The sequence below is a fragment of the Diabrotica virgifera genome, chromosome 10 (genome assembly GCF_917563875.1).
Source record: "Diabrotica virgifera virgifera chromosome 10, PGI_DIABVI_V3a".
In the NCBI taxonomy this organism is placed as follows: Eukaryota; Metazoa; Arthropoda; class Insecta; order Coleoptera; family Chrysomelidae; genus Diabrotica; species Diabrotica virgifera.
The window spans coordinates 95,428,429-95,443,875 of record NC_065452.1 but is presented as its reverse complement, the minus strand read 5'-3'; positions in this window follow the sequence as shown (position 1 = coordinate 95,443,875).

Here is a 15,447-nt window from a genome sequence, read left to right as displayed (position 1 = left end):
ATATTTGACAGATGGTGTTGTCATGCGATTTTTTCCATAACCTACTATCGGCACAACCTACTTGATGCATTACTTTTGTCTTAAAATGTTACAAAAAGGAAATCTATTAAAATTAGGAAAAATATAAAATTCCGGATAATTTCTAGACGGACTATATATACAGGTTCCCGTGACTGGCGCATGTCTAGTAAGGAAGCTTATTACAAGCCAATATAAATTTTGCCATGTTACAACCAATAAAGGTATTCCAAATTTTCACTTGGTAGTCTCCATAAAGTGTTTACCTCATGCGATCTAATGCCTTGCAGTTATACAAGACGTGGTTGACTATTCAGGTTCAGGTTCTCCAATACAGAAGCTGCAGCAAGTCTCCATGAAACAGTCCATTGTATACAGGTTTCCCTGACTGGCTCATATCTAGTAAGGAAGCTTTTCAAGAGCCAATATAAATTTTGCCATGTGCTTTACAGGGTACACTTTCTCAGTACGACTTAGGTTGTGTTCAGAAAAAGCTCAGGTCGCAAGTGGTGCTTTTTGACATTCTCATGGCCGGCTCAAGGCAAGTTCATCGGTTCTTTTATTGCGGTATATTCTCCGGTTACCTAGAACTCATACTAGTGTGACACTATTATGTTTTGTCAGTCTGTTGAGATTGTTTAAAATTTCCACACAGCCTAGAGTTAACCGTAAGGCTAAGATCCCAACTTGCTGCTTGATATCTATGCATATATTGATTTGCTTCAGTTCACAATACCTCATGTTTATTTCTTTGGCACAATGCAAGATTGCATAAATATTTCCACTGGGATACTAATTTCCCTATTTTTTTTATGTGGGATGCAATCAATTTTAAAATTTCAAAGAATTCACAGGCATAGTTGAGGCTATTACAAAACATGTCTATTTTTTATTGATCCGTAGGTTGAGTGTACATAGCTTCAAAAAATTTTTTGGTTGGCAAAAGCGTATATCTTTTTTTGGAGATGGCTTCAAGTTTTATTTTTCTTTCTATTTTATGTATTTTATAACTTATATTTTATATTTTTTAAAGTTCGCCACCTTCAAAAATCCAAAAAAAACTGTTGCTTTAAGTGGTTTTTGGGGGTGTGAACCTGTTTCTCCCATTTTTAAATATTCTAAAGAACTCAATTACTACAATTTACAAATTACCTATAAAAAAACATTGATTTGATCTATTTTGAAAACTATAAAATAGGGAAACCCCCCAAAACCACCTAAAAAACAGTATTTTACGGTATTTAAAAAACACTACATTTTGAATATTTATTGTTTCCTTTTAAAATGCAATACCAAATCATATTATTATAGAGTATTGAAATTGAAAAATTATTAACTTACTAATAAGTACGGGTACTAATTCTTATGTATTAATGTGATATTCAAAGATCGTTGCGCTCAAAGCACTTGATTAGATAATTAACTAATTAATTAAATTTAATTTTAATGATGCACTTATGATTTAATCACACTATTTAATGCTCTAATCTCAGGGTTTTATATTCTCGTGCTTCAATATCTCCTTTGCTTTACATATGATAAATAAGGTCAAAGATTAACGGAATAAAACACATATATGGTACAAAAGCATCTATTGAAATAAATTCACCCTCAAAATATCCTCTAAAAATAATATCTCCTATTCTGATTATTGAAATAACCCTACCACTATCTAAAGTACTTATTGAAATTTGCGTTATGAATAATTCTACAAAAAAAATAAAACTGTCTCTCGGATGATGAGTTGTCCAAATTCTTGTCTCTGGTCGCCTACAATTTACTCTTAGCAGCCCCCTATGTAGTCAGCAATCTCGCAACAAATTATTGCAAGCCTATTGTCATTAATGACCCCCTACAGATGCACGTATCTTTCAAAAAACAATGCTAGCCTTTTCTCCTCTCGATAAACTGAATCTATTTCTCGTTCCGGCATGCAACGGTGACTCTTGGAATATAAGTAGAACAATAAAACTTACAATGCTTTACGTGATGAGCTTCCGTCAGGACACTTATTTCAACAAACTCACAACTATTCACTTATCTGCCTTACTACTTCAGGAGACTCTTAGAGATCACCACTAGTCGACTTAACGATCATTTAACAACTGACTCTTCTTCCACCCTCTAACATTTCGCTAAACTCCCATTCTTCATACCTAGCCCCTCCTTTTTCCTTCTTCACCAATCCGAGTTCCTCAATTTTATCCCCATCTACCTTTCAAATAACAAACACCAATTTTCCCTACCATTAGAAATTTCCTAAAACTAATTACATGCCAATCGGTTTTTTTTTTCCTTTCTTAATATCTAAACAAAGATTACATTCATTTAAATTTCTAAATACAATTATTCCCTCGCCGCAAAAGTCCATTTGGGAAACCCGGTCTCATTGTCCAAACACATAACCACTTTCTTATCATACTAACTGTACAAAGAAAATACTTAATCCCTATTTAAATTTTGTTTACCTACGGCCATCCAAAGATAATTGACTTTCATTTCTTCGAAATGAATTTTGGTATATTTTTATTATATGTTTTAACTTTTCTAAAATATTAAGATTGAAACCATATTAATTCAAATTTTACATATCTTAACAACTCCCCGCCATTTGATTTGCCGAAAAAATTCTGTTATTTATTTAAATGACACAAGTTTTTTTTTAGGATCAAATTATTCCATTATGTTACCAAACTCTACTCATGATACTTATAAATGTCGTGAATGTTAAAAATACCCCGTATCTTGCCTGTCTCTATATGCGCTAATTCATAACTATTTACCCCATTTTCCGTATTGACCCTATATGGACCTTCAAATACCGGCATCAATTTAGCACAAATACCATTTTGTAAATTGGACACCCTCAGTGCCCTCACTAAAACTTTATCCCCTTTCTGGAATGTAACCGGCCTTCTTCTTCGGGTCCTCTCTTGCCTTTGGAGATATTTCTCTCCACTTCGTCTCAATCTTCGTTGAACCACCTCGATCACTTCTTCGTATTGTCTGGGGGCGGTGTCTTCCCACGGTCTCGTAGGCATTGTTCCTTTCATTACATATAAAGGCGTCTCCTTGGTAACCGTATTTGGTGCACAGTTCAAATACGTCTCTATTTCAAACACTTTTCTGTCCCAATGTCGATGATGTTCTTCCGCAGCAATTCTTAGAAATTTTGTGACTTCTTGTATAGAACGCTCTGATGGGTTGCTCTGTGGATGTCGGATGCTTACAAATTTTGTATTTATGCCTCTCTCTCTTAATTCCCCTTTAAAACGGTCATTCCTAAAGTATGTCGCATTGTCCAACAAAATATTGTCTGGTCTTCCCACTGTTTCGATAAAATCGTCTATCTTCCGAAGTATTTCAGCTCCTTTCGTGGTTCTACATGGGTACAGTTTTAAATACTTTGAGAAAACATCCACCATAACTAATATGTGTTTATTCCTCTGTGTTGTTGTTATTAAATCGCTCAACATATCAATGGCGACAATATCCAGTTTCTTCCGAGCTATGACGTTTTTTGTGATGTTTTCGTTTTTGAAATTCTTACTTTTACACTTTTGGCATGTCTCGCAATTTCGAGTCATCTCTTTGGCTATTGTATAGTCCTGTCGACAAATGTAGTTCTCCCTGAACATAAGCCACACCTTCCTGCTTCCAATATGTCCGTTGTCACAGTGTAATTTTGCTAAAACTTCTTTTGCCATCTGTTCCGTGATTACATATAGTTCTTTACCATCGACCCTCTTAAAATATAAGTTATCTTCTTGTTCGGCCCTTTGCTTTTCTCTTTCATCCAGTTGTTCCTGATTTTCCCTGATCTGAGCCAAAGAAAATAAGCCTGCTTCTTCTCTCATTATGTTCATGCCAACGTGGAGAGTTTTGTGGTCCTCTTTGCGGAATTGTTCATCTCTCGTCAACGCATCAGCCAAGATATTGTCAGTTCCTTTGATATATTTAAATTCAAAATCATACTCTTGAAGTAAAAGAATGCCCCTATGAATTCTATTATTTACCAGCCTATTTTTCATTATATGTACCAAAGCTGCATGGTCTGTTTCAACGGTGAATTTTGCCCCTAGTAGGTAAAACCGTAATTTATTTACACAAAATAACACACTGGCGAACTCTAATTCAGTAACGCTGTACTTTCTCTCATATGTTTTGGTTACACGGGAGACAAAACAGATTGGCACCTCTACATCGTCTTGGATCTGTGATAACACCCCTGCGAATTTTGTTATGGAAGCATCGGTCCGGAGAATGAAAGGTTGATCATATCTTGGGTGGTGTACTCTTACAGCTGTGGAGAAAGCTCCTTTTAAATTTTTGAAAGCCATTTCCTGTTCCGTTCCCCATTTCCACCTAACATTTTTCTTAAGTAATGCTATCAACGGTATTTCTTTTGTGCTGATGTCTGGTATTAGTTTTTTGAAATAGTTTACCATTCCCAAAAATCCCCGCAATGTTTTTAAATTGGTTGGCCTAGCGTAGTTATTTATAATTTCGATTCTATCTTCTGCAAGACTAATCCCTTTTGTGTCTAATTTGAATCCTAAATACAGTATTTCCTTTTGGAAAAACTGACACTTTTGAATATTTAATTTCAATCCCGCTTGATCCAGTTCTTCTAGCACAGTGTGAATATGTCGTAGATGGCTTGTTATATCCGGTGAGAAAATTAATAAATCATCTATGTAATGTACAACAAATTCTTCGTGCCTATTTAAGATTGTGTTCAATGCGCGAACCAAAGCAGCGCATGCACTCTGTAGGCCAAATGGTACCACCCTAAATCGGTATACCACTCCGTCGATCGAAAAAGCGGTATAATTTCGACATTTCTCTGCCAAAGGTATTAACCAAAAACTATGTTTCAAATCGATTTTGGAAAAAATGTGTGACCCTGTGATTCGTCCAAATATGGCTTCGATGTTCAAAGGCGCTTCGTATTGCGCGATTGTGTGTGAATTAATGTTTCTTGCATCTAAACATAATCGCAAATCACCACTCGATTTTTTAACGCATACTATCGGGTTGATATATGGAGAGTCACATCTTTCTATCACCTTGTCTTCGATCATTTTTTCAATTTCCTGTCCGACGCTTTGCCTGTATTTATACGGGATTGGATATGTCTTGGATTTAAAATTTTCTAAGTTTTTTAACTTTAAAAGAATGTTCATAATTTTTAGCCACTCGGCTTTCTTCATTAATCAAATCTCCATAATTTTCTAGAATCTTCTCTACTTCCTTTTCCATGTTTTCTCCACATTTTAATTTTCTTTCATCCTCATTTTGTTCGCATGTGTTCACTGTCCATAATATTTCTTCATAAAATTCTGGATTCTCGTCCATTATTGCCATTTCTTCTCTGTCCTCATCCTTTATTTCTTCTTCTGTTTTTTTTTATCTTCAATTTCCATTTGGTATCCCGAGCACCATGTTTCTACTGCTTTCATTTCTCTTATGAGAACTTCCTTTTCTTCCTGCTTCCTTTCTGTTTTATCGTCGATTGCCGACAATTCTTCCGTATCTTCGATTTCCTGTCTTTCTCTTGTATCCACCGTGTTTTCCTTCTTTCTTTTTGAATTCTTCTTCTTTTTCTTCCTTCTTTTTTTTTTCTGGTTGATTTTTTTCTTGTACTTTCGGTTTTTCCTCTACAGTCATATTGATTTCTTTATGTTTTTCCTGTTCATTTATCTTTTCAACAATTATTTTCCTCTCTATTTCCGTTTCTTCTTCTATGTTGTCTGGTTCTGCTCTGATTTCCAGTTTATTCTCCGAAAAATTTATGGTGATGTGTTTTTCACTCAATTCATCAATTCCCGCTATCATATCATGGTTTAAATCTTCGATCACCACACATTGCATAATATAGTATTTGTCTCCCACTCTGATCCGCACTCCCAAACCTTCATTTACTGTCGTCAATTTTTTGTTGTTTGCACCCACTAAAACAACCCTAGGAATTTTGTACACAAATCTGTCCAAATTTAATTCTTTTACTAGTTTCTTATTGATTAACGATATCTCCGATCCAGAATCAATCAAAATTTTAATCGCTTTATGTTTTATAAATGCATCTAAGAATATTAAATTGGAATTAGAACTTTGTCTTTCATTTCCCGCCAACTGTATAAACTCTCTCGGATGACAAAATATACCGGAGAGTTGTTTATGTTTGTTCAGTGGATGCTTTATTGAAAATCCTGTCTGGATTCATTGCATATATCTTCTTCCTCGTTTTCTATTGTTACATGATTCATCTCCCTTCTATTTTGTCGTTGGAAATTCTGATTGTTTCTACCGTCCCTTTGTTCGTTCGTATTCCTAGTCGGAGGATTTTGTGCATCTCTGTTTCTGTTGTGATTTTCATATGTTCTATTTTTTGCGTGATTCCTGTTATCATAATTTTGTTGTCTATTGTAATTTTGGTATTCTCTCGGCCTATCTTCGTTTGTTGATTGGGCATGTCGGTTTCTCTGGTCATAATTTGATTGATACCTTCTTGCCGGTCCATTATATTGTTCATGTTGTCTTCTGTTTCGCATTTCTCTTCGTTTTGCTTCCCTTACTTGAAGGAATTGGCACAAACTATCAATATCTTGATAGTTTCTCAAAATCACGTGGTCCTCCAGCGTTTCTTCGAAATGTCTGCTTATCATTTCTACCAGTTGTTCAGTAGAGTATTTGTAGTCTAGATATTTGGAATTGTTATATATCTGCAAAGCATATCTTTCCTCCGATATTCCCATTTTCTCGTGATATCTTCCATTCTGTAGCTCTTGGTTGATTTCCCTCTGTTTAACTTTCCCCCAGAAATAGTTGAGAAATTTATTTTCGAAATCTGTCCAATTTTCAAACTCATCTTCTTTACTTTCATACCATAACGCTGCTCCTTCTTTCAGATGGTTTCTAATTGTTTCTTTGCAGTCGTCAAAATATCTAATATGTTGCAATTTGGTTCTCAAATTTTTAACAAATGGTACTGGGTGTGTTTTTCTAATATCCCCGCCAAATTGTATTTTCGCGTCGCTTGTACCATGGATAATCATTTCCCTTCTTTCTCCACAATTCTGTTGATTCTTGAGTTCCGCAATTTGTTTTTCGTTTTGCTTAAATTTTTCTTCTATTTCTCGCCTGTCTTCTTGTATTGCATTTTCAAATTTGCTTTCTAACTGTTCTAATTCAATCTTCTGCACATTCTTAATATCCTTCATTTTAGTTTCTATTTCTTCTCGTTGCATCTCCAGTTTCCTTTCTGTTTCTTCTCTAACTTTTTCTAAACAGGCTTTCATTTCATTTTCATATTTTTCCAAACGCTTTTTCAATTTGCCATCATTCTCTTCCAATTTCTGTTCTATTCTCTGTGATATTTCTCTTTGTGTTTCTTCCATGGCTCGTTTTGATTCCTGTTGATTTTCTTGCATTGTTCTTTTTGTTTCCTGTTGATTTCTATCCATTTGTTGTGACTGGAGTTGCATCAGTTGCAATAGTTTCTCTATTCCTGTTAATTCCTGTTCTTTTCTCTCCATAATCGTTGTATCTCCTTCATTATCCAATCCTTCTTCAACAATTTTTTCCTCTTCTCTGTTTTCTTGCATTTTGCTTTGCCTCCTTGTGGTCGACATGTTGTTTCTTTTCGTTACTGTTTTCTTTGTCCCCGCCAAATGTGAAATTTTACAACACTCTATAAGTTGCAGAACACGACAAATATTTCTCCCCAAATTTAATAAATTTTCGCCACAAATATCAAATATGCAATCAGTAAATTTCAAAATAAATATCAAATGTACGATTGGTAAAAAAAAATCAAATAATTCAATGGCAGTAAATATCCAACACCTACGATCAATCCATAAATCAAAATTATTTTTACACCTGGAAAAATTGTCAAATTATCTCTGGATCACCTGTAGTTATTCCTTATCTCTTTCCCTACCATCAAATGCAAAGCTGCGATATTTTTAAGCCACCACGTTCTGGGCTCCAGTTAATGTGATATTCAAAGATCGGTGTGCTCAAAGCACTTGATTAGATAATTAACTAATTAATTAAATTTAATTTTAATGATGCACTTATGATTTAATCACACTATTTAATGCTCTAATCTCAGGGTTTTATATTCTCGTGCTTCAATATCTCCTTTGCTTTACATATGATAAATAAGGTCAAAGATTAACGGAATAAAACACATATATGGTACAAAAGCATCCATTGAAATAAATTCACCCTCAAAATATCCTCTAAAAATAATATCTCCTATTCTGATTATTGAAATAACCCTACCACTATCTAAAGTACTTATTGAAATTTGCGTTATGAATAATTCTACAAAAAAAATAAAACTGTCTCTCGGATGATGAGTTGTCCAAATTCTTGTCTCTGGTCGCCTACAATTTACTCTTAGCAGCCCCCTATGTAGTCAGCAATCTCGCAACAAATTATTGCAAGCCTATTGTCATTAATGACCCCCTACAGATGCACGTATCTTTCAAAAAACAATGCTAGCCTTTTCTCCTCTCGATAAACTGAATCTATTTCTCGTTCCGGCATGCAACGGTGACTCTTGGAATATAAGTAGAACAATATAACTTACAATGCTTTACGTGATGAGCTTCCGTCAGGACACTTATTTCAACAAACTCACAACTATTCACTTATCTGCCTTACTACTTCAGGAGACTCTTAGAGATCACCACTAGTCGACTTAACGATCATTTAACAACTGACTCTTCTTCCACCCTCTAACATTTCGCTAAACTCCCATTCTTCATACCTAGCCCCTCCTTTTTCCTTCTTCACCAATCCGAGTTCCTCAATTTTATCCCCATCTACCTTTCAGATAACAAACACCAATTTTCCCTACCATTAGAAATTTCCTAAAACTAATTACATGCCAATCGGTTTTTTTTCCTTTCTTAATATCTAAACAAAGATTACATTCATTTAAATTTCTAAATAAAATTATTCCCTCGCCGCAAAAGTCCATTTGGGAAACCCGGTCTCATTGTCCAAACACATAACCACTTTCTTATCATACTAACTGTACAAAGAAAATACTTAATCCCTATTTAAATTTTGTTTACCTACGGCCATCCAAAGATAATTGACTTTCATTTCTTCGAAATGAATTTTGGTATATTTTTATTATATGTTTTAACTTTTCTAAAATATTAAGATTGAAACCATATTAATTCAAATTTTACATATCTTAACAGTATGTATTTTAAAAGAAAAAATTATTTAAACACTTCATTTTATAATAATAAAAGCTATACTTACTGAAATGGAAGGTTGTACCTAAGTGAGATGATAATATCTATTATATGAAAGTAAACTTGAATTCAGGATTTGATTATACATATATTATTGGACTATATCTAGATTTAGCCATACGGTTCATACTCCCTCTAAGGGGAAAATTGACTCATCCCAGATACCTACGGTATCAAAAGGATTGAGTTATGTTGGGACTCTTTCCGTTTTATCGAGCCTTAGGTGACTTTGTATGCAAGTGTATCTCCAAAAACTTTTCGTACACATCTGGCCGTTGCAAGTAGTACAGCTTTCTGCATGGTCTTGTAAATATGTTCATTTAGACCCAGCTATTTTATGCTTTCGAGCAGGTTCTTCGGAACGATTCCAGTGGTAGACATAATAATAGGTATCGTCTGGGTACCTTGCATTCTCCATTGTCTTCGTATTTGAATTTCCAGATCTCCAGAAAGGGAAAATTCTATAAAATAGCCATAAGACCGGCTATGATGTACGGAACTGAATGTTGGGCAGTGAAAAAGAAAGAGGATCAACGAATGCATGTGGCGGAAATGAGAATGCTTAGATGAGTGAGTGGAGTGACAAAAAAGGATAAAATTAAAAATGAGTATATTAGGGGAAGTCTAGGTGTGGCACCAATTGATGCCAAAATGAGAGAGCGTAGGTTGAGATGGTTTGGTCATGTTCAACGTCGAGACGCTAATCACCCAATAAGAAGAACTGCTGAAGTGCAGATTCCTGGAAGGAGTACGAGAGGAAGACCAAAGAAGACGTGGGGAGAGACGATTAGGCAGGACATGTTGGTAAAGGGGATTAATATTGATATTACTCAAGATAGAATTGTATGGAGAAATGCAATTAGGGAAGCCGACCCCGCATAGGGATAAGGCAAAGAGAATGATGATGTTTAAATGGGGCTGTCCAAGGTGCACCTGCGCGCTGTTACATATTAGGATTATTTGCACGCGAACTCAACTTTCTGACTCCAATACCAGCACACCCTATAGACGCGCCCTTAAGCTATATATGTAGTTTGTAATATTATATGGACGATTCCACAAATATACGACTGTTTTGGATTATCGCGACAACGAATATTTTAGTGTGCAACATAAGAAGTACGAAAGTTAATGGCTCTAATAATTATTCCAATAAACGACAATGTAATTTGCGATTTACTTTCTTCCTTCATATTTTGCACAGTAAAATATTCGTTGTCAAGATAATCCAAAACAGTCGTATATCCGTGGAATCGGGTATACATAACTTTTGTACAAAATGTTACTTCCCTTAACTTCCCTTAAATGTTACACTATATTTGTAGCAACTTAACGTAAAGAAAAAACTAAATTTAACAAAAATTTTGTCGCTTTTTTAAATGTACAACAATGTATACTTTATTATACCATCCAAAAGACTTTGTCTTATTAACCATTAACCTGTGTGCTTTAATATTTCCTTCTCCTTTAATGTTTAACCTTCTTTTTTAAATTATTTCATTTCATGTTTTCTTCCTTTCCTTTTTTCTATGTTTTTCGTAAGAAACGTTTTAACGAACGAAATTGCTTTGCTGCTTCGTTGGACATCGAGATGTAATTTTTATACTCTCTTTCACCTATTTATTCTATTTTTATTCGTTTCTTAACTAGTTCGCTTAATTAATGATAGGGCTTTCGTTTTCCACATTTGATTTTCAGACTTTAAATTGGCTATAACAATAAAGACTTTCTTTTTTGCATGTCCTGCATGTGGGTATTAGGAAGAGGACATAAAATGCAATTAAGTATCAAGGGGTCGTATTATGTTTTGCCTTTCCTTTGGCAATTAGGTATTATACGTAATGCTTGCATGGTCAGCGAAGTGTTCAGTGATTCTGATAAAACTCACAACTGAAACCAGTAGCGTACCAAAAAAATTTAAAAAAAATATTTACCAAAGCCTATATCGGCATTTAAAAATAAGTTTGAGAAGTACTTTATGTTTTCAAATAAACTATATACTAATCTATAAATATTGTACATATAAAACCAGTATGTTGACTTGTTGACCAATAATTATAAAAAACTATTCAAAGAGTTGTGAATGACAAATTGAAAAACAAGTTGAAATCAAAGGAATCAGAAAAACTTGAGTACATTGTTTTTGAATTTTTCATATAATAGTTTAATATTAAATTTATATATTTATAATATCGGTTTACAACGTTCTCCGTTTTCCGATACCCGTTCGCCATTCCTCTCTGTCCGCACATTGATCTACTTGCAGACCCGTTTCATCCATGGCTTTGCTTATTCCTGCCTACCAACTTTTCCTCGGTCTACCTCTTCTTCTTCTACCTTGCGGTTTCCAGTTTTGTACTTGTTTTGGGATTTTGTCCTCATGCATTCTACGTGACCAAACCCATCTTAGTTGTATTTCGTTGATTTCGTCGTTTATGGTATGTGAGAACTTCATTATTTCTAGTATCCGTTAATTGGTGACATGCTTTCTTCTTGATCTTCCTGCAGCTCTTCTCCAGAAATCCATTTCGGTGACTTCTAAGATTCGTTTTGATTTTTCCTTCATATGCCATACTTCGCAGCTGTATATTATAATGCTTTTCACTAAGGCGTTATAGTTCTTTTTCTTTTTTTGATTGTTTATCTGCTTGTCCCAGAGTACTGAGTTTAGAAGCGTAATTCCTTTCCTGCCCTGAATATTTCGTTCTTTAATAGCTCCGCCGAGTGTTACATCATTCGTGATTTTTATACCCAGGTATTTATATTCGTTACATTTACTGATTGTTTCTCCTCCTTCTAGTATCAAGTTCTGCTGCGTTTCACCGATATTCACATATTTGGTTTTTCCATGTTGATCTCTAGTCCCCATTTCCTGTATTCCTCTATTAGCTTTCTTGTCATGTAACAGATATCATCGTAGTCTTGTGCTATGAGTATTTGGTCGTCTGCGAAACAAAGAGTATATAGTGTATGGTTATTCAATGGGGGTCCCATGTTCTTGCATTTCCATTTCCAATTTTTCAGAGCTTGTTCCAAATATATTTTAAAAAGTGTTGAAGAGAGGCAGCATCCTTGTTTGAGCCCTTTATTTATCAAATACCCTTCGGTGAGTTTGTTTCCTTGATTAATTCTCGTAGTCGTATTGTTATAAATTTGTTTTATTATTTTTATAATTTCTATGTTTATATTTGTATTCTCCATTGCCTCCCATATCTTTACTAACGGCACAATACCGTATACCTTTTTCAAATCAATATATACGAAATGAATCTCTTGGTTCACCGCTGTTTTCTTTTCCATGACTTGTGTGATTGCAAAAAGATGATCAATTGTAGATCTTCTGACTCTAAATCCTGCTTGTCCTTCTGCCTCCATTTCCTTGTATTTGTTTTCTATTTGGTTTTTTAAGATCCTTCCATATATTTTGCTGATTGTTGGTATAACGGAAATACCCCCGTAGTTATCACATTGTTTTCGATCTCCTTTTTTTGAATATTGCTGACATATACAATAATTTCCATTCTTGTGCGACTTCTTTGTTGTTGATGCATTTTTGTAGTAGTTTCCTTATGTGCTCGGAAAGTCTTGGGAGTTCTGTCTTTTATCAACTCGGTAGGAATCCCCCCAGGTCCTGGTGCTTTACCGTTTTCTATTTCGGTAGGTACATACTTTCTTTATTTTATTGGTGGATAGCCTTATTGGAGATCCTGTTACTCCTACTGTGTCCTGGGTTGGTTCGGATGTTTCGAACTCCTTTCTGTTTTCTGTCAGTAGGTAGCTGAAATACTCCTTCCAATCTTTCGGTGATATTGCCGTTATAAGTTCTTTTCCTTCCTCTTTACGTAGATTTCTAAGAATTCTCCAGCTCTCAGTGGATTATCTACCTCCGATGTATGTATTGATTCGTGTACACTGCTTATCCCATTTTTCGTTCTTGCTCTGCCTAATCATACTGCGTACGTTTGCTTGCACTTCCTTATAAGCTAGTTGGTCAGAGTTGGTCTACTACATCTCTTGTACTCATGCATCTCTGATATTTCCTTCGCTTTTCTTCTATTTATGATTCGACTTCTTCGTCCCACCAATATAGTTTGTTTTTGTGTTCTTTTCTGTCTCTGCGGCCGAGTGTATACATCCTTTCAAGTTGGTATATTGTTCTTCTATGGGGCTTTTCATTCACAGTCATTTGTTTCGAGCTTCTGTCATGTGCCACATAATATTAATATATCCACGTCATACGTTATTATATATACCAATGATACAAACCAAAGACGTATGACGTAGATATATGAATATTATGTGACACATGACAGAAGCTCGAAACAAATGACAATCGATGAAAAGCTCTGTAGATGCGTGTTGTAGATCTTTTAATTTTTGGTCGAGTCTTCTTTGGTATAAAATTTTCTCACTTTCTTGTTCTAAACTATTTAGGTTGTATGTTATTGGTGTAATTTCCTCTTTATATTGCTTCACTTCTTCTGTCTGGTTTTCATATTTGTACGAGAAGTTTTATGCCAAGGAAATGGTGATCGCTATCACAAGTTAATCCTATATCTATATATACCCTGACATGTGGAACTATTATGTGAGAGATATATTAATATTATTTAATATTATTCTCACATAATATTAAATTTACTTTTGCAAAAATAATTGGGATAGGCCAGTACGTGTGTTTATTAAATTATAAACAACGAGCAATGGTACGCATTAATGAAAACGCATAAGAAGAAATTAAAAAGAAAAGAGGGGTGATACAGAGCTGTGTGCTGCCAGGACTTCTCTTCCATGGATACTTCAGAAATTGTCAAAAGGACTTTTGAGTGAGAAACTGCTGGAATCAAAATCAATGGAACACCAATTATCACTGTTAACCCCTTCGGTACGGTGATGCACCCGTGTGCATCATGCTTGACTGTCCGCTCAGTACGGTGATGCACACGGGTGCATCATGAGTTTTCGTTCGCCATATGCGGCGGGCCACCATCTGAATCATATTTCAGGTATTTTTGTGCCGTCCGAATTACCTTATCCAAATCTAAAAGTGGGGAAACCACGACCAAAAGTGGGTGATGTCCAGAAGGAGATTAGATTTAGTTAATTTGATTGGTGATAAAGTGATAAGGTTGTTTGGATGTTTGACTGATGGGATTGTGTGGGAGGTGAAGTTACTGTGCTGCTGTTTACAACTTACCTTACTATCCCTTGCAAGATAATTCGGATAGAATTTCCCAGATTAGGAGACTGGGGCGATATCAAGCACAAAATAATCTGAGGAATTCCATCCGAATTATCTTATTTATCTTTTTTAATAATTTTTGTTTAAAATGGCATTTTATGGATAAAATTTAATTTAACTCACATACTATGTAGAATAATAAATTTAATAAAAATAGTTTTATTTCTAAAATTAGTGTTATTATTCCATTAACTTTAATTAGCTGTAGTGTAATACTGTATTTTAAGCGACCGCGCGAAGACGCCCGGTAAGCGCTCGAATCTGTATATAGGAGCCGACTTGCCGAATGACGATCCGGCACGAAGGGGTTAAGCTAGGTTAGGGATAGGTTATGTGATATTTTGGCAAAAAATAGTTGATAATGCAGAAGAATATGACCTTTCAATAAATATCAACAAGCAGATAACGGGAAAACTCGTGAACAAGTAGAGAATTACATCTATTTCACCAACATAAATTAATCACAGGAATAATTCCCTCCTCTTCATTCGTTGAGCCGATGTCAGTGAATGTTGAAACTAAATATTGCTGTATCCATTGGCTTCGATTCCGTGCCAGATGGACTGCTTTATGCAGGGATTTTCCTACCAGAGTCTTCATTTGGTCTGCCGAATGTGTTTGAGATCTTCCTCTTAGTCTTCCGCCTTCTACCTTTCCTTATCTGCATATTTAGCAGGTATTCCTTGCTTAGTATTTCTTGCTATTGTTCGGTCTTTTCATAGTTTAATTAATTTAGATGTTGAGAAGCTTGCTTTCTAAGGAGCAATTGCCATTGTTGGTTAACAGGGAGCCCAAGTATACAAATGTGCCTACTATATACTTAAAAATTTGCCATCTAATATATGTGGGCAGATTATTATTTTTCCTGTCTACGATCATTATTTTTATTTTTGATGTGAACTGCGA